The 18,608-nt window shown below is 42.3% G+C and overlaps 1 protein-coding gene and 1 pseudogene across 2 annotated transcripts in view; both read right to left on the bottom strand.

Annotated features, from left to right (window-relative positions):
• PHACTR4 (phosphatase and actin regulator 4) overlaps positions 1 to 4,411 on the bottom strand; it is a 103,211-nt gene extending 98,800 nt beyond the window's left edge. The window contains exon 1 of one of the 2 annotated variants that reach the window (XM_036256903.1): positions 4,296 to 4,411. The gene's annotated coding sequence lies outside the window, so the exon portion shown is untranslated. The remainder of the gene's footprint in view (positions 1 to 4,295) is intronic. The other variant, XM_036256902.1, reaches the window with a different exon arrangement.
• Positions 4,412 to 9,897: 5,486 nt separating this feature from the next.
• LOC118627216 lies at positions 9,898 to 10,165 on the bottom strand (annotated as a pseudogene).
• Positions 10,166 to 18,608: the final 8,443 nt, after the last annotated feature.

Below are 18,608 nucleotides of genomic sequence, written 5' to 3' on the forward strand. Positions count from 1 at the left end.
CCACTGAGCCATACTGGCCAGGCTGTTTTTATTGATTTAAAAAAAAATTTTTTTTATTTATTGGTTTTAGAGAGAGAAGAAGGGAGAAGAAGAGAGAGATAGAAACATCAATGAGAGAGAATATTGATTGGCCGCCTCCTGCATGCCCCCCACTGGGGATCAGGCCCACAACCTGGGCATGTGCCCTGACCAGGAACAGAACTGGTGACTTTTCAGTGCATGGGACTACACTCAACCAACTTAGCCACACTGGCCAGAGCTCAACAAACATTTTAAAGTTCCAAAGCAATACCAGGAGCTGTGTGCTAAGCAGTAAGGATGTAGACTAGGACAGAATCCTTACCATTAAGACAGTTAACTGTGACAATACAGAATAATAATGGTCTTGCCCTGGCAGGTAGTTCCACTGGTTTGAGTGTCATCTAATACGTCAAGGTTGTGGGTTCAATCCCCAGTAAGGTCACATACAAGAATCAACCAATGGGCCTGGCCGGTTTGGCTCAGTGGTTGGAGCAAAGGCCTGCAGACCAAAGAGTCACGGGTTTGATTCCGGTCAAGGGCACGTACCTCGGGTGCAGTTCGTTCCCCAGAGCTAGTTGGGGTTGTGTGGGAGGCAGCCATGTGTCTTTCTCTCTCACATCAATCTTTCTCTCTCTCAAATCAATAAATAAACATTAAAATAATAATAATAATGGCCCAGCCTGAGTGGCTCAGTTGGTTGAGCATAGCCCTGTGCACATAAAGGCTGCTGACTGATTCCCAGTTACAGCACATACCTGAGTTGTGGGTTTGATCCCCGGTCAGGGCACATACAAGCAGCAACCAATGAATGCATAAATAAGTGGAACAACAAATCGATGTTTCTCTTTCTTTCTCCCTTCCTCTCTCTAAAATCAATCAATACATTTCCCCCCTTTATTGATTTTAGAGAGAGAGGAGGGGAGAGAGAGACAAAAACATGGATGAGAGAGAACACTGATCCGCCACCTCCTACATGCCCCCACTGGGGATTTGGCCCACAACCTGGGCATGTGCCCTGACCGGGAATCAAACTGGCAACCTCTTGGTGCATGGGTCGACCCTCAACCACTGAGCCATGGCTGGGCGCATCAATATATTTAAAAAATATATTCCTTCTATATTATGATGGCATAGCAAGAGATTTGAAACAGGTTTTTACTAGTTAGAAAGGCTAGACTACTTGTACTGACTTAATTCCATTGGCATGTTATGCATTTTACCTAAAAAGAATTTAAGTGCAGGAGGTGAAGTAGGTTTCTATTTCTGATGTCATATTCATGGCATGTTCTGACATAAATCCAAGACTTAAACTGCAGGTTTGAAACTGATTAAAAGTTTTTACTAAAAGCAAAACTAAAGGAAACATTTTCTTGATTCTTGACTCTGGCTAGAAAAGTATCTGAATTGCAGTTCTTCAATGTTAGTTCCAGCAAAACTGCTGTATATAGTATGTTCTCCAACATATTTTTTGTTGTTGTTGTTAATCCTCACTCAAGGATATTTTTTCCATTAATTTTTGGAGAGAGTGGAAGGGAGGGAGAAAGAGAGACAGACACACACACACATATCAATTGGTTGGCGCCCACATGCACCCTTACAGGGGCTGGGGATCGAACCTGCAACCCCCAGGTACGTGCCCTTCACTGGAAATCCAACCTGTAACCCTTTGGTGCTTGAGATGGTGCTCTAACCACTTAGCATACCAGCCAGGACTCCCAACATATTTCTTTTTTTTTTTTTAAATCCTCACCCGAGGACATTTTTCAATATTTTGTTCAGATAGAGTGGGAGGGAGAGAGAGAGAGAGAGAGAGAGAGAAACATCAACATGAAAAGGACACATAGAGTGGTTGCACCTAACCAGGGCTGGAAACAAACTACAACCGAGGTACGTGCCCTTAGCAGGAACCGAACCCAGGTCTCTCCAGACCACAGGCCAACTCTCTAACCGCTGAGCCAAACTGGCCAGGGCCCAACATATTTCTTAAATAAACCTTTAAACAACGATTTGTCAAAACCTTTTAGTAAATAAACCTTTTAGTAAGAAACTGACAACCCTTTCCCACCCCTAGGGATCCATAAAATTGCCATTCTGGCTAGGTACTAAGTAATCACAGCATACCATAAGACAAGGCAATGGCACCAATATTCAGTATGATTTATGGTTCAGTATAACATTGTTTATAATTCTAGAAACTCCAGTTCCTTATAAATCAGTTTGCTCTGAATCCAAAATATTTTCATCAATATTTAAATTTCAGTGAATCACAGGTACTCGTATTGGTATGATGTATAATTGCAATAAGTGTGTGGTAAATGGAAAGAGCACTGGGCTTGCAGTATGGCTTACTCTACTATTTCCTATCTAGGTGAACTCTGTGACCTTAAGTCACAGAACACTTTAGAGGCTGTAAATTTAACATCTGTGAGCTGTAAAATGAGATAACCACCACCTCACAGGATTATAGTGAAAATGAAATTACAAAATGTATATGAGGCCCTGGCCAGGTAGGTCAATTGGTTAGGATGTAGTCTCCATACACCAAGGTTGCTGGTTCGATCCTGATCAGGGCCCATACAAGAATCAACCAATGCATAAATAAGAGAAATAACAAATCAGTGTTCCTCTCTCCCTAAAATAAATCAATAAAATAATAATAATAATAAGCTGTTTTAAAAAGAAATAACAGCACTGGCATGTTTGAAGAAACAGATAGCAGATTATTTTTTTAATTCTAGAACAATTCTGTGGATGCTTCTTCAAAGTATAACCAGGAAAACACAAACAATTCCCACTCATTGCTGGATTAAAAAATGAAGAACAACTGCATTAAAAACAATATTATTAACACAATCTGGGATACTCAGAGTAAATCATTTCCATTATGAGATATGAAAGTAATAAAGCACAAAGGGTTTTGTTTGCCTACATGGCTAGGGTGGGAATTTAACCTATATAACTTCAATAAACTCCCCTGATTCCTGTAAAGGAGTCCTGGTTGTGCTCAATTCAGAGACTTGAAATATTAAATCTTTTTCAAAAGGAGTATCTGCACGGATTGGTGCGGCTCAGTGGTTGAGCGTGGACCTGTGCACCAGGAGGTCAGGGCACATGCCCAGGTTGTGGGCCAAATCCCCAGTGGGGGGCATGCAGGAGGTGGCCAATTGATGTTCTCTCTCACTGATGTTTCTGTCTCTCTCCTCTCCCTCTAAAATCAATAAAAAAAATTTTTTTAAAGAAAAGGAGTATCTGCAATGGCGTTTATAAAGCATTATCTTAAGCTGAATATCTAGCAATTCAGTCTTCCAACGGGACATGCATAAAGTTACCATTATCTAACAAAGTTTGATCAAATCCACAAGATTCACCGGTGACAGTAAGGATGTAGTACTCGCAAACTGGCTTCATTCCTATTACTTAGTGAAACAGTCCTTTTTTTCCCTCTATAAACCACTAAGTTTCTGTTTTCTCTAAAAAGTAGACCCCTTCTAGTAATGGACGTTTTCTTTCAACATTTTAAGCAGAAGAAATAAAAACATTTGGGGGGCGAGGAACTGGGAGACTGAAGTACTGTGGTCCTTTTCTGCATGCAATGAATGAAAAGGCTGCTCGAAACTATAAATCACTTCCTCCCGACAGTCCAGAGGTGTACTCCATGGAGCCCATCCGCATTGGTTCTTCGGTTCCCCGATCACAGCTGCGCCCCAGACATCGCACTCCCTTCCCAGTTTCCCCGGGAGTGACGTTTAAGAGTTAGACAATAACCTGGAGCTTTTCTACAGAAACCCTGTCGGCCTCTGCCTGGCTCCGAAGCTTCCGCTCTGCCCAGCTGGAATGCAGAGGTATGAAGCCGGACAGTTTTGAAAAATGGACTTTGACCTGATCCGGTTACCGTAACCGGATCCCCAGGGACAGGTCCCAGTCAGGGACTGGCCACGGGGGCTCCCCCAAGGCGGCACCTCCACTAACAGGCACAAAGGGACGTAAAGCAGCCCAGACAAAAGGGCCCCGCCAAGTCGCCTGGGGCGGAGAGGGAGAGCCTGCGCGGGGCGCGCCGCACGCGAAGCCACCGCGGGACCGTTGTGGGAGGGCGGAGGAGGAGGCGGCGGCCCCGGCCCGCCCCGTCCGCCGCCCGAGGCTGCCGCGGCCCGAGCCATTTCCCTCCCCCGGACCGCGACCCCCTGACGGAACCACGAGCGCGACCCGAGCCTAAAAAGCGGCCGCAGCCGACCCCAGACACTTCCCGCTCACTTTTCCTTGCTCGCCGAACTCACCGGGGTCGCCGCCACCGCCTCCTTAGCCTCCACAGTAGTTTCCCCCGGAAATCCTACTTGGCCCGCCGGCCACCAGCGGCAGCCAGAGTCTTCGGCCCCGGGAGGGGTACAGAGGGAGCGAGCCGGACAGTGAGGAGTAGGAAGCGTCGCCGCGGGGGCTCACGGAACTTGTAGTCTCCAGCCTGGGCCAGCTGTGTTGGGCCGACAAAATGGCAGAAACTTCTCGCCGTTTGTTCTCCGGCGGTCGCCCCACGCGGCCTCTCTGGGCATGCGCTGCCCGCTGGAGTCCCGCGTGGAACAGAATTTGGGCACCTTTCCTGGTACTGAGGGGGACAAAGGTCTATGGACTTGGAAGGCCAGAGTTCAATATTCTGAGCTCCTGGCACTGTCTAAGGTGGGAGCTGATGTAAGTGTTCTGTTTTAGAAAACTTGCCGCCAAATTCCAAGTATAATCTACCCAAAAGTAAAAAACGATGGACAGCCAATTTGAAGTGTAAAAACTGAGAAGCAAATTCCATCATTTGTGTGCATAAAAAAGAAACTCATGAATCATTCTTAACGCCTGCTTCACCCCATTAAATCCAATTATTATACATCCTAAATATCTCCGTTCTTTTCATTTTCTCTGCTACCATCACTAGAGGAAGCCACCAACATCTCTCGCCAAGTCTTACTAGTTTCAGGCCTCCAGGAGAAAGCAAGACAGGGAAGTATCTATGATTGGATTAGGGAGTAGTTAATAAGATTATGAGCTGTCTTTTATTTATTTATTTTTAATTTTATCTATTGATTTGAGAGAAACATTTATTTGTTGTTCCACTTATTTATGCATTCATTGGTTGAGTCTTATATGTACCCCGACTGGGGATCAAACCTGCAACCTTGGCCTATCAGGGCAGTGCTCTAACCAACTGAGCTATGTGGCCCAGGTTTGTGTGCTCTCTTGAGGATGGTTATGCTTCCCAAGGGTCTGAAAAAGAGGCATTTCAAAGGTATATTAACCTAGATGCACAAAAACAATGGGCAGGGCTTGCATAAGGCAAAGATAATCTTTAGGGAAGTGAAAGGCCTGATGATACCCTTAATGACCTGCCCAGTTAGGAATTTATGATCAGATCATCCTGTGAGGTTACTCTCAGTTAGACTTATTAGAGCCCCTTTTTCGTCCATATGGATACATTCAGTTGTGGAAATTCATCACTTGGAATGTGAATATTTTTCTACACTTATCCATATTTTTCTTCATGTATATTATACTCCCAGTATAATTTATTAAATGGAAAGTGGCCTGGGCCAGGCCTCTCTTGTGTTCTGGGAGACCAATTAACAGGAAAGACTATTTCTAACCATTATTATTTCTGGATTTAGGGTATATGGACACTGTTGGAGCATAATGTTATGAGCAGAGGCTTTGGCAACAGAAACCTGTTCTGCCACTACCTATCTGTGAGCCAGCCCTCGGCTAAGTTATTTAAACTTGTTAAAATTCAGCTTCCTCCTTGTATAATAGCAAACATAATAGTACCTAATATAGAGCTTGGTGTGAGAATTAAAGTTAATGCACATAAAGTGCCCAACACTATAAATGATACATGTTAAATGCTCAATAAACAATAACATGATGGATAATATTCGTTTTCATCTTTCTCTTTTTTTAAGCTTCCAAGTTTTCAACAATGAACATAGATACGGGCTACAGAAATAAGGATGTTAATTGTAGCACCATTTGAAATAGCAAAAATAATGATAATAAAGACAATCTAAATATCCATCTACTGGAGTATGAGCAAATCAGCTGTGATATATTCATAATATAAAATACTACAAAACAGTTAAAGTGAATAAACCAAAGCTATAGGTATCAGCATGACTAAAACAAAATGTTGAGAAAAGCTGCAAAAAGTTATGTACAGCTTGATACCATGTATATAAAAATGTTAAATATGATAGACAACACTATATACTATTTAAGGATTCATACATACACAGTAAAAAAAAAAAAAGTACCCTGGCCAGTTTGGCTCAGCAGTCAGTGTCGACCTGCGGACTAGCGAGGTCTTGGGTTGGGTTCCCGCTAAGGGCACGTACCTTGGTTGCAGTTTGTCCCGGGCCCCGGTTGGAGTTGTTTGGGTGGCAGCCACTTGATGTGTGTCTCTCTCTCCTCCTCCCTCTCTCCTTCCCGCTCTATCTGAAGATCAAAAATGCAAAAAAAAAAAAAAAAAAAATTGTGTGGAAATAAAACCTTCAGGCAAGCAATTACTTCTGAAGAGAGAGAGGAAAAGGAATGGGTGAAAGGAGGGAATACAGGGATTAAAACATATCTCTGATATTTTATTTCTTGAAAAAAATTTAAGAAAATATGGCAAAATGTGAAGATTTGATAACGTTGGTGAAAGGTACTTAGGTGTCTGTTATAAAAACCTCTGTTTTTCTATATGCTTGAAATAATTCTCTATTTAAAAGAAAGTGCTCATGGAACAGAGCAGTGTACAAAATATTCTACCTTTTTTTTAATAAGGAAAAGCAGTAATTTATTTGAACCTGAAATCAATGGCTTTCATGATGGTATTGATGGTGGAGGGTGAGTATTGGGTTTTTGTTTTTAAACAGGTGTTTTTTTTTTTGTTTTTTTTTTACATTCATTCCTTTTGGTGTTCAGTTCTATGAGTCAAATGCACACACTTGTGTAACTACCGCCATTATAATCTAAATTACCTATTTACCCCAAAATATTCCCTCATTCCATCTTTTATAATCAACCTCTCCTCCCAACCATGGCATCCATTGATCTGTTTTCTGTACCTGTAGTTTTTTCCCCCCAGAAAGTCATATAAAGGAAATAAAAAAATATGTAGCTTTTGAGTCTGACTACTTTCACTTAGAATAATTCATGTGAAAGTCATCCATGTTGTTACATGTATCAGTATTTAGTTCTTTATTGCTGTGTAGTATCCCATTGTATGGATGTATTATAGTTTGTTATTTCATTCACTAGTTTAGGACATTGAAATTGTTTCTACGTTTTGTCAATTGTGAAATAAACTAATATAAACATTTATGTACATGCTTTTATTTCTCTAAGTAAATATTTAGGAGTGGAATTGCTGAGCTGTGTACATCTAATTTTTTTTTCATTTATTTTATTTATTTATTTTTTAATTCCTCACCCAAGAATATTTTTCTATTTATCATTAGATAGAGTGGGAAGGAGGGAGAGAGAGAGACAGAGAGAAACATCGATGTGATAGAGACACATCAACTGGTTGCCTCCTGCACAACCCGAACCAGGGCCGAGGACAACCACAACCGAGGTACATGCGTGCTCTTGACCGGAATCAAACCCGCAACTCATTCATCCGTGAGCCAACCCTTTAACCACTGAGCAAAACAGGCCAGGGTTATTGATTTTAGAGAGAGGAAGGGAGAGGGAGAGAGGGATAGAAACATCGATGAGCAAGAACATCAACTGGCCGCCTCCTGCATGCCCCTGACTGGAGATGGGGCCCACAACTTGGGCATGTGCCCTGACCATAAATCAAACCGGCGACCTGTTGGTGCAGGGGTCGACTCCTAATCACTGAGCCACACTGGCCGGGCAAGTGTGCATCTAATTTTATATTAAAAAACCCAAACTCGCCCAGCCGGTGTGGCTGAGTGGCTGTGCATCAACCCATGCACTAAGAGATTGCCGGTTTGATTCCCGGTCAGGGCACATGCCCAGGTTGTGGGCCCCATTTTTTCTTTGTTCAGACAGAGCAGGAGGGAGAGAGAGAGAGAGAGAAAGAGAGAGAGAAACATCGATGTGAAAGGGACACATCGAGTGGCTGCCACCCGCACGACCAACCAGGGCCGGGGACAAACTGCAACCAAGGTACATGCCCTTAGCGGGAACCGAACCCGGGTCTCTCCGGACCGCAGGCCGACGCTCTAACCGCTGAGCCAAACCGGCCAGGGCTCTCATCGATGTTTCTATCCCTCTCTCCTTCTCTCTCCCTCTCTCTAAAATCAATAAAGGAAAAAAAAAAAACTCACCTGGCTGGTGTGGCTCAGTGGATTGAGTATCATCCCATGGACTGAGAGGTCCAGGTTTGATTCTTGATCAGGGCACATGCCTGGGTTGTGGGCTTGATCCCCACAACACCATTTTGAGTTTTCCCCAGAAAGAATGAAAGTTCTAGTTGCTCTGTATGCTTAGAGAAACATCAATGTGAGAGACACATCGACTGGTTGCCTCCCACATGACCCGACCAGAGCCAGGGATGAACCACAACTGAGGTATATGCCCTTGACTGGAATTAAACCCCCAACTCATTGATCTGCGGGCCGACACTCTAACCACTGAGCAAACCGGCCAGGGCAATATTGTCAGATTTTTTTTTTAATTATTGTTTTTAGCCATTCCAATATGTGTGAAGTGGCAGTGCCTCAATAAAACCAACATTTCCTTAATGACTAATGATACTCAGCCTCTCTTTTTTTCTTAATGTTTTTATTGATTTTTTTGAGAGAGAGGAAGGGAGAGAGAGATAGAAACATTGATGTGAGAGAGATACATCAATTAGCCATCTCCTGCACACACACTCTACTGGGGATTGAGCCCACAACCCCTGCATGTGCCCTGACTAAAATCACACCAGGATCTCTCTATGGGAGGATGCTCAATCCACTGAGCCACACCAGCCAGGCTCAGCCTTTTTTCATGTGCAAATTTGTCATTTATATATCTTCTTTAGTAAAGGGTCTGTATTAGTCTTGTGCCCATTCATTTACAGGGCCTTCTTCTTCTCCTTCTCCTTCTCCTTCTCCTTCTCCTTCTCCTTCTCCTTCTCCTTCTCCTTCTTCTTCTTCTTCTTCTTCTTTATTATTATTATTATTATTATTATTATTATTATTTTGTTTTTAATTCTCACCTGAGGATATTTTTCTCCATTGATTTTAGATAGAGTAGAAGTGGGAGAGAGAGAGAGAGAAACATTGATGGGAGAGAGACACACGGATTGGTTGTCTCCCACACGACCCAAACCAGGGCCAGGTATTGAACCTGCAACCCAGATACATGCCCTTGACTGGGAATCTAACCTGCAACCCTTCGGTCTGAGGGCCAGTGCTCTAACTGCTGAGCCAAACTGGCTTGGGCTTCTTTTCTTATTATTAATGAGTTGTGAGAATTCTACGTATGAGACGTGATTTGCAAATGTTTTCTCCTGGACTGTAGTTTGTCACAGCATCTTTCACAGAGCAGAGTTTTAAATTTTGTATTAAGTTCAATTTGTCTTTTTTCTCTTGTGAATCATGTCATATCTAAGAAATCTGCTTAACCCAAGGTCACAAAAATTTCCCCCATCTTTTCTTTTCTTTCTTTTTTGCTAACTGTTTTATAACCACAACAAATGAATACAGAGAATACCGTTTAGAAAACAACACAATAAAGGTTTAAGATCAAGGTGTCCCTTTAGGCAAGGCTGAAGATTTCAGTCTCTGGTATGTGGAATTTAGGCTGCAATCCTTTATTTTGTTTTGTTTTCTTTAAACACGGTGGTGGGGTGGTGGTACAATACTCATTTTTTGATGGATCACTGGATGTGTGGTATAGTCCATGCTTTTAACCAGATTTAAACAGAAGAATGGCCACTTGGCCCAGGTAGAAGTAGATGAAGTGTTTGGCTGCATGTGTCACGAAACTACTGAATTTCTCCCCACAGTGCAGTGCCAGATGGGGTTGTACTTTCCGTCAATTTTTTCTTAATATGGGCCACAATGTCCTTCTCTATGTTATAATTCTCCAACACCTAAGTAGCACATTCCACAGAGTCCTGTTGCATCTCCTCCAACACATGGGCATTTTTAATCACTGCCTTTTGGTCACACATGGTTACAGTGAAGCAGGGGCTGGCCAACTGCAATGATCTCCTGGGGGAGGGGCTGGCAAGGCTCAGACCTGGCGAGAGAAGCCTCCCCCTATATTTTCTTTTTTTTAATCCTCACCCAAGGACATATTTGCATTTATCTTCAGATAGAGTGGGAGGAAGAGAGGGAGGAAGAGAGAGAAAAAAAATCCATGTGAGAGAGACATCGATTGGTTGCCACCTGCACGACCCCAACCAAGGGACAAACTACAACTGAGGCACATGCCCTTAGCAGGAATCGAACCCGGGACTCTGGTTCACAGGTCGACACTCTAACCGCTGGGCTAAACTGACCAGGGCCTTATAGAAGTTTATAGTTTTAGGTTATTATTTATTTCTTCTTTTTTTAATCCTCACCCCACGATATTTTTCTATTTGTCTTCAGGTAGAGTGGGAGGGAAAGAGAGAGAAACATCGACATGAGAGGGACACATCAACTGGTTGCCTCCCACATGACCCTGACCAGGGTGGGAGGTGAATTGCAATTGAGGAATCTTACCCGAGACTCATTGGTCCGTGGGCGGACGCTCTAACCATTGAGCAAAACAGATGAAAATCATCAGGATGGTAGTCAGACTGGAAGAATTCACCATAGTTACAAATCCTTTGGGCGCTCTTCTTTCACAGCTGCCAAGGGCTCTACAAGCCCTGGCAGTACTCACTGGGCTGCGAACCAAGTGCAATTAAATGGCAAAGAATTAATTAGGCCAATCAGAGAATAATATGCAAATAAGTGAATCTGACTGTTAGCTTCCTCCTTACAGCTTTGAACTTGGCAGAATATAGAGACTTGGTGTTGCTGCCACCTACAGGCCTCATCTCTCAACAACAAGTTCATGGAAATAGCCCAAGGAGGGAGTGGAATTCCTCTCATAATTGAGTCCTCTGTGGGGCTCTGGATTGGAGAAAGAGTGACTTATAAAATTTTCCCTTTTCCCCTTCAGCTCCAACCCAAATTGATGATAGGAGTTCCTAAAAGTGGCAATTGTGGCATCAGATTGTCTGGGTTTGAATTCTGTCTTTACCTTGGGTAAATCAGATACCTGTTCTACACCTCAGTTTCCTCATCTATAAAATGAATGATAGCCTTAGTTGGTGTTGCTCAGTGGTTAGAGTGTTGGCCCAAGCACTGAGGGGTTTCAGGTTCCATTCCCAACCCTGGTTGGGGGCATGTGCGGAGGCAACCAATCGATGTGTCTTTCTCACATTGATGTTACTCTCTCTCTCCCTCCCTCCCTTCCATTATCTCTAAAAATCAATGGAAAAAATATCCTTGGGTGAGAATATTTACATACATACACACATACATAAATAAAATGGGGCTGATAACCAGTAGCTCCTTTGTATGTTGGGAAGATTAAATCTGATCATGTAAAGAGTTTAGCACAATGTCTGGCATAGAGTGAGCACAATACAATTATTATTAGTAGTTATTGTTAGGAAGAACTTCAGAAGCTTTGATCATTCTAAATTGACAGATTGTACCTTGACACACAGTAGTCCCATGGAAAGACCTTTAGCACCTGGCTCCACCAGGCTTGTAACCTTGGGCAAATGTCTTGACCTCTCTGAACCTTACTTGACCTCACAGGTGGTTATGGATATTACATGATATCATCTGTCTAAAGCACCAAGCACAGTACCTGGCATGGAGTAGACAGTTAAGTGGAGTGATGATTAACAACACAGCAATAGTTGCCAAGTATAGCCAAATGTTGGACAACTCAGGTTGCAAACAGGCAGGCCACAGGCAGTCACTAACCTACAGATATTTTGGTTCAGCCCTCAGTACTTACAATTTTTTAATTATCTGCCATCACTAAAAACAGAAATTTCACATTTAGTCCAGATTCTTAACTTCTATTTTAAAATGTGAAGCTCTGCCCTGGCCAGTATGGCTCAGTTGGTTGGAGCATTGTCCCATACACTGAAAGGTTCATGGGTTCAATTCCTGGTCAGGGCACATACCTAGGTTGCAGGTTTGGTCCCAATTGGGGTATGCACATGAGGCAACCAACTGATGTTTCTCTCTCTCTCTCTCCCTTCTTCTCTCTAAAATGAATAAACATATCCTGGGGTGAGGATTTTAAAAAATAAAAATAAAATAAAATGTGAAGCTCACACCAGATCTGCAAAGAAGATGGCATATAACACGGAAAACTAATTTCTGCCAAGGGACCCAAGTAGTCCTCCCTGAAGAAGCTGAGACAAGAGGGGAAACAGTGCTCCAAGCAGAGGCTGGTAAGTCCAAAGGCCCTGAATCAGGAAGATTATTGCCACCAAATAACTTCAGGAGAACCTGGTGGTTGGAACACAGTGAGCAAGAAAAAGGTGGAAAGAAGATGAAGCTCCAGTCAGAACCTTGAGGATTTTGGACTTCATTGTGAGGACAAGTATAGTTCAGGGCTAAAAGCTAGGAGATAGCCACTTGGTGTAACAAACTGATGGGCTAGACAGGGTCAGAATGGAGAAGGGTCAGGCATCAACATGTAGCAGCTGAGAAAGCGGAGGAGTACTAGGGCAATGTAGGATCTGTATGTAGAAACTCTGGGCATACACAGGACAGCCTGTGGTGCGCGGTCTGACAATGGGAAGACTTTATAAGAACCAAGTTAAGTTGGACACCGGGTGAATATTTTATGTTCATCTTAATTATGGAAAAATGAGAAGAATAAAGATTTGGCCAAGGACATATAACAATAGCTGGTTTGGCTCAGCGGTTAGAGTGTCGGCCTACAAACCAAAGGGTCTTGGGTTCCATTACAGTCAAGGGCATGAACCTGGTTGGAGTCCTGCAACAGGCAACCAATCAATGTGTCTCTCTCACATAGATGTCTCTCTCTCTCTCTCTCTCTCTCTCCCCCTCACTCCCTCCCTTCCTCCCTTCCACTCATCTAAAAAAAAAAAAATCAATGGAAAAATATCCTTGGGTGAGGATTAACAACAACAACAACAACAAAAAGATATAGAGCTAGATTCACAATACCTATCTCTAACTTGTTGCTCCTCTAACTATATTAGTTTTCTCAAGGTGAATAAACTCAGCACCAATATTATGTTGTTAATAATAATATGTACCTTTTATTAAGAGCTTGCTAAATTTAGTCTTTGTTTGTGTGCACTATTATCTCATTATTTCACTCAGTTAGCAAATGCAGTTCACCCAAAATACTGTGTATCAAGGGACTGTTAAGCACTGGGGACACAGAAATGAATGAGATAGTCACCATCCCTGTCCTGTGGGAGTATCCAATTTAGAAAGGAAGTGAGTAGTTGAAGAAGTAATTACAAAGGGTAATTGTTAGGTACTATAGGGAGAGTATAACAGTGAACCCAACCTACCATGGGCGGTAGGGAAGCTTTCTGAAAGAAGTGACTATTCTCACAATAACATGGTAAGATAGATGCTATGAATACACCCTTTTCACAGATGAGAAAACTGATGTTCTCAGATTAAGTAACTGACCCACTAGACAGTGCTGGAGTCAGGATATAAGCCTGGGTCTATACCTAGATCAAAGCTCATTCTCTTAGCTGATAAGATATTTCTTAGCAGATATTTCTATTAGTTTGTCTTTTCCTTCTAAGTCTCAGGTGGGTGGAAAGGACTATTAACTAAGAAGTCTGCAATGCAGGAAGTTGAAATCATGGCTTACAAACTATGCAAGCATGTCTGTGTCAGAGTTGGCTGTCAGTTTTGGAATGACAGCTATTTAGTGACACAGCTCTTGTGCTAATGTCTGAATGGATGTTCAGTTCAATTGAATGTGATTCACCAGCTATGTACTGAGTACCTACTATGTGCCAGTAATGGTGCCAGACACTGTCAGAGTTATAGTGAGAAAAAACAAGTTCCTAAATACTAGGCTAAAGAGTGTCTTAATCGCCCTGGCTGGTGTTGCTCAGTGGTCAGAGTGACGGCCCACACACCATAGGGTCAAGGATTCCCAATCAAGAGCATGTACCTGGGTTGCAGGTTCAATCCTGGCCCTGGTCAGAGCTCGTGCAGGAGGCAACAAATTGATGTGTTTCTCTCACATCGTTGTTTCTCTCTCTCTCTCTCCCTCCACCCTTCCTTTCCACTCTCTCTCTAAAAAAAAAAAAAAAAAAAATCACCCTGGCCGGTTTGGCTCAGTGGTTAGAGCGTTGGCCTGCGGTCCAGAGAGACCCAGGTTCGGTTCCCTCTAAGGGCACGTACCTCGGTTGCAGTTTGTCCCCGGCCCTGGCTGGGTTGTACGGGTGGCAGCCACTCGATGTGTCCCTTTCACGTCAATGTTTCTTTCTCTCTCTCCCTCCCACTTTATCTGAACAAAAAATGGAAAAATGTCCTCAGGTGAGGATAAAAAAAATAAAAATTAAAAAAAATCAATGGAAAAAATATCCTCAGGTGAGGATTAACTGGAAAAAAAAGAAAAGATTGTCTTAATCACTAACAAATAAAAAAATTAAATAACAAAGCCATCATCCTGGCAATTAGAAATGGTAGGTAACTACCAGAGTTTTCCATCAACCATGTGCTAAGCATGAGGTACCTTAATGAAAATAAACATGATCATGATCATAACTAAAAACTAAAAAACACATACTGTGTCCAGCCAGTGTGGTTCAGTGGTTGAGTGTCAACCCATACACCAAGAGATCGCTGGTTCAATTCCTGGTCAGGACACATGCCCAGGTTGTGGGCCCAATCCCCAGTGGGAGGCATGCAGGAGGCAGCCAATCAATGCTCTCTCTCATCGATGTTTCTATCTCTTTCTCCCTCTCTCTCTAAAATCAATAAAGGAAGAAAAAAAAATATCGTGAGACTGTGTTGAACGGTTTTTCATGTGTTTTCTATTTTAACCCTATTCTTTTAAATTATACTAATATTGCCGATTTCACAGATGAGAAAATTGAACTTCAGTGATTTTTTGCCTGAGATCCCAGAGCTAGTAAATAGATGCTAAAATTCAAACCCATGTCTGCCTGACTCCAAAACTCGGGCTGTAGATCATTGCACCACACTGTATCTGCAAGGAGAATTAGCTTATAAAAACCAGAGAAATGTAGTATGATCTGCATAGCAGATACACATCCAGAAAGGAAAAATAATCAGTGCTTTAAATACCCTCCAGGGAAGTAAAGAAATAAGAGAGAAAAAAAAACCCAACAATGTATCTAGTAATTAGATACTAGTCAAGCCCTAAAACAGAATCCACCCAAAATATTTATACTATTATTTCTATCAATTATTCTGCTTAAATTTGCCTCTAGAATTATCTTTAAATTTAGTAATGAAAGCTCAGAATTTTTGGTATCAAGATACACTTTCTTTAATTCTTGGGGTTTTTTTTTAATTGATTTTTTTTTTTTAGAGAGAGAGATAGAAAAATCAATCTGAGAGAAAAACATCAATTGGCTGTCCCCCACACGCCCCCTACTGGGGATTGAGCCTACAACCCGTGCATGTGCCCTGACTGGGACCTCTCTGTCTGTGGGATGATGCTAAATCCACTTAGCCACACTGGCCAGGCTAATTCTTCTTTTATAGCTATGTGGCAAATAAAAGAAACTGTATAATAAAGGTCAATATCAAGCAAATAAGTGACCCCATTAAGGATGGGGTGCAAGCTGTGCTTAATAAACTGGGAGAGAAAAAAAGTTCACTTTAGGAGGCAGCCGCCAGCCCTGGGTCATATGAACAACTTGTCTCCATGACTACTTGTGACTATAGGCAGAGAGGTATACAGCAGCCTCATTCCAGATGTTCAGATATGGCCAGAGGTGAAATCTGGGTAGCTAAGGAAGTGCTCAGAATTGGCTCTGTGACACATGGACCAGGAAGATTACTGTTGTGTTCAAACATATGATGTGTGCGTTTTCACCTGCTTATTTACCTTTTGTCTCAACGTAAAAAATGTAAGAAAAGAAACTAATATTTATTGAATGCCACTTTTTGTATACTATATTATTGTTTCAACAATTCATTTAATATTATAGAAAAAATTCAGAAAAGTAGACCTACTATCACAGCAATTATAACAAATTACTTATAATTATCCAATTACTAAAACAATAACGATAGCCCTGGCTGGTGTGGTTCAGTGGTCAAAATGTTGGCCTGAGCACAGGGGTGGGAAGTTTGGAGGTGGGGGTGTCAAGGGTTCATTCCCTATCAGGGGCACATACCTTGGTTGCAGGTTTGATTCCCTCCAGGGTTGGGACATATGAGGGAGGCAACCAACAATGTTTTTCTGTCTCCTCCCCACTTCTACTCTCTTTAAAAATCAATGGAACCCTGGCCGGTTTGGCTCAGCAGTTAGAGCACTGGCCCATGGACCAATGAGTCGCAGGTTTGATTCTGTTCAGGGGCATGTACCTTGGTTGTGTTCATCCTCAGCCCTGGTAGGGTCGTGCAGAAGGCAACCAGTCGATGTGGCTCTATCATGTCGATGTTTCTCTTTGTCTCTCTCTCTCCCTCCCTCCCACTCTATCTGATAATAAGTAGAAAAAAAATACCCTCGGGTGAGGAATAAAAAAAAAAAAATTCAATGGAAAGCCCAGCTGGTGTGGCTCAGTGGATTGAATGTCATCCCATGGACTGAGAGGTCCCAGTTCCATTCCTGGTAAGGGCACATGCCAGGGTTGTGGGCTTGATCCCCAGTAGGGTCTATGCAGGAGGCAGCAGATTGATGTTTCTCTCTCTAAAAAAATAAATACAATAAATAAAAAATAAAATAAAAATCAATGGAAAAAATATCCTCGGGAGAGGATTAACAAAAAAAACAAATACACAGAAACAATAATGATAGCTTCCATTCATTGAGTGCATACTATGTGCCAGGCACTGTGCAGGGCACTTCTCATACAGTATTTCATTTCATCTTCATGACAACCCTATCGTTTATGTACCTGCGGCTTGGTGGATTGAGCGCCATCCCATGGACTGAGAGGTCCTGGTTTGATTCCTCGTCAGGGCATATGCGGGGGTTTGGGGCTCAATCCCCATTGAGGGGTGTGCAGGAGGTGGCAGATCAATGTTTCCCTCTCACATTGATGTTTCTATCTCTCTCTCCCTTCCTCTCTCTCTAAAAAATCAATAAAAACATATTAAAAAAATAACTATTACCTATTTTACAGAAAAAGAGATGTTCAGGAGGTTAAGCAACTTCCCAAGGTACTTAGTAAGCAAGTAACATCTGTTTACATGTCTATGTCACCACCAATTACTGTAAATTTCTTGAGGGCAAGGACTGTGTCTTATTTATCTCTATATTCCTAGTCTCTAATGCTGTGCCCCTGGCACAGAATAGGCAGAATTCAGTACTATTTTTGAATAAATGAAAGAACAAACAGTATTTCCCAAGATAAGTGATAGAGCCACCACTCGGGTTTAGGTCTCCTGTCTTCAAGTTTATTGTGCTTTACATAATTAGATATTGCCTGCTTAAAACAGGATTAACTACTCACATGCATCTTCCACTCTGGAAATTCCTATAGACACTTAGCAAGTGTGATTTAATAATTCTACTTCTCAGTCTTTATTTTATAGAAATGCTAGAACAAGTGTATAAGAATATATTACTAGCCCTGGCCGGTTTGGCTCAGCGGTTAGAGCATCGGCCTGCGGTCCCAAGAGACCCGGGTTCGGTTCCCGCTAAGGGCGCGTACCTTGGTTGCAGTTTGTCCCCGGCCCTGGTTGGTTGTGCAGGTGCCAGCCACTCGATGTGTCCCTTTCACATCGATGCTTCTCTCTCTCTCTCTGTTCCTCTCTCTCTCTCTCTCTGTTCCTCTCTCTCCCTCCCACTCTACCTGAACAAAAAATGGAAAAATGTCCTCGGGTGAGGATAAAAAAAAAAAAAAAAAGACTATATTACTAGCCCTGGCCAGTTTGGCTCAGTGGTTAGAGTGTCGGCTCGTTGACCAATGAGCTCCAGGTTCAATTCCGGTCAAGGGCACTTACCTCATTTGCAGTTTGTCCCTAGCCTGGTCGGGGTCGTGCGGGAGGCAACCAGTTAATGTGTCTCTTTCACATCAATGTCTCTCTCTCTCCCCCTCCCACTCTATCTGAAGATATTTGAAAAAATATCCTCGGGTAAGGATTAAAAAAATATATATATATACACACACACACACACACACACACACACACACATACATACATACTAGACCTTCTACTATTGGTTTTTCAGAAAAAAATTTTGAAAAATAAATGTCCACCATTGGAGGTATAATTAAATGTTATATCCATTCTATAGACTATTATAGAACTTTAAAGAGAGTAAGATAGATAGATCTACATCTACTGATGGAGAGTGATGTACAGAAGATTGTATTAAGTAGAACAAGCAGGTTTCAGAATGTTAAGAATGGTTTAGTATGCACGATAATCATCCTGTGTTCAACATTTATTGCACACCTTGTTTCA

Source organism: Molossus molossus, unplaced genomic scaffold (genome assembly GCF_014108415.1).
Source record: "Molossus molossus isolate mMolMol1 unplaced genomic scaffold, mMolMol1.p scaffold_m16_p_12, whole genome shotgun sequence".
NCBI classification, from domain to species: domain Eukaryota; kingdom Metazoa; phylum Chordata; class Mammalia; order Chiroptera; family Molossidae; genus Molossus; species Molossus molossus.